The following is a 1,925-nucleotide window of genomic DNA, read 5'->3' as shown; positions in this document are numbered from 1 at the left end:
GTCTTGATCTAATGTTAGTAACAGTGTAGAGGGGACCTGAAGGCTCAGTGAGGGGACCCAGGCTACAACTATCCTACACAACAGAAATACAGAGTACAAGCACTAGAATGTAGTCAGAACTTGCAGAACAGGCAAAGAGAGAGAGTGAGACAAGAGTAGAGTATATAGAGTGAGCCTAAGAGTACAGGACTACCTGGAGTAGACAAGATCAAGACTACAGGACCAGTCTGATCTTGTACACCTATATATACTAAACTACACAAGAGTACTCAGGGAGTATAAGCTACTAAGAATGATAAGCTATGAAGAATGAAAGAAAGGGAAGGTCAAAGATAAAGGTACAAAGAATGAAGGGATGGACAAAGGGTAAGAGACCATAGAATGAACAAAGAATGAAGGGGTGGTCAAAGGAATGGAATGATGAAGTAAGGAAGGGTAGTAGTAAGAGTCAGCACACATATAGTCTATAGACAGTGTCTCTAAGGGACAGAAGTCCTGAGTTCCAGTACAGAAGGGTGTAGAACCCTTAGAACTGAAAGTACAAGAGTAGAGAACTGTAACAGCTTAGGTCCCCTTACTAAGCCTTTGAGTCCCCTCTACACTGTTGCTAACATCAGATTAAGACTACTCATTACCACCCTATAACTCTCCTACATTTTGAGCATTAGTACTCACTGTTACATCAATCTCTTTTCTTTGTCCTAACCCTTTTACATTTTTAAATTTTAAACTTTACTACCCTTCTTCTATTCATTACTCCTTTTAGTTTAGTGCTGATTCCTTTGTAGTGTAAATATGGACCCTCCTACACCAACCACCACCCCTACTGTCCTACCAGATCAGTAGTTATGAGCAGACCTAGCTCAATATGTGTAGACCTCTATCTAAGAGACCTTTACTAACTATGTGCCCCCAGCCCTCTCACAACCTGTTCTAATTGTTCTAGAAGTCACAACCTGTTCTAGAAAGAAAGTGTATGTAGCCTACCCTTTAGACTTTAATGGGCAGTACTTTAAGGACTTTCAGTGTCAAGTCAAACTATATGTGACTGTTACTTTGACTGATCTATCCTTAGACCTTGATTGTGTCCTATTTGTCCTCTCCTTTATGAAGGAAGGTAATGTAACCACCTGGGCCTAGAACTGGATTGAAGGACATTAGATTAGAAGCCTGATCTGACTTTAGAACAATGAGTTGTATTCAGAATTCATGAGGCAGCTCTGTACTTCCTTTATCAATCTGAATAAGAAGTATAATACACAGAACAAGCTTGTGTCTCTGTGACAGAGCAAATGTTCTGCTAATGCCTTCTTCCAGGAGTTTGATATCCTGGCCTAGAAGGTAGGATTCACACTTGGGCTCAATGACATCCTTATTAGAATGCTTAAAAAAGCTCTCTACTTAGAACTAGTTAATAAGATTCTTAGAATAATGTTAAAACTGATCACTTACACTAAGTGGAAGATGTGTACTATTTCCTTTGACCAAGCCACAGCTTAGATATTTACTTTTTTTACTTTTTCTACTTTTCTTACTTTATTTACTTCTAATCCTACAGTGTCTATTGAATCAAAAGTGGCTGTTAAAAAATCCGAGTCATAGCCCTTTAGTACTATATTTACTGTTAGGCCTCTACAAAATTCTAGAGTATGTAGTCAGGGTCTGGGAATTCTGAGGTGACTTCCAGATTTGTAGAGAAGGCTTCTTACTACAAATCCTGCTCATTACTCATCATTACTCTAATGACCTGACAGATATACTGTTACTTCTACAGACAGTCCTTAATTTGGTGCTCTGACTTTCTGCAGGCAAAGTATGCTCCTTGCTTTTAGGCTTCTCTAATGTTCATTAGAACAGATTGATTGTAAATTACAGGTGGATAAATCTGAGGGCTTGGAACTGTTAGAGTCAGACATATGTATAGG

The sequence above is a fragment of the Fomitiporia mediterranea genome (assembly GCF_000271605.1).
Source record: "Fomitiporia mediterranea MF3/22 unplaced genomic scaffold FOMMEscaffold_15, whole genome shotgun sequence".
In the NCBI taxonomy this organism is placed as follows: domain Eukaryota; kingdom Fungi; phylum Basidiomycota; class Agaricomycetes; order Hymenochaetales; family Hymenochaetaceae; genus Fomitiporia; species Fomitiporia mediterranea.
This window is presented reverse-complemented; position numbering follows the sequence as displayed.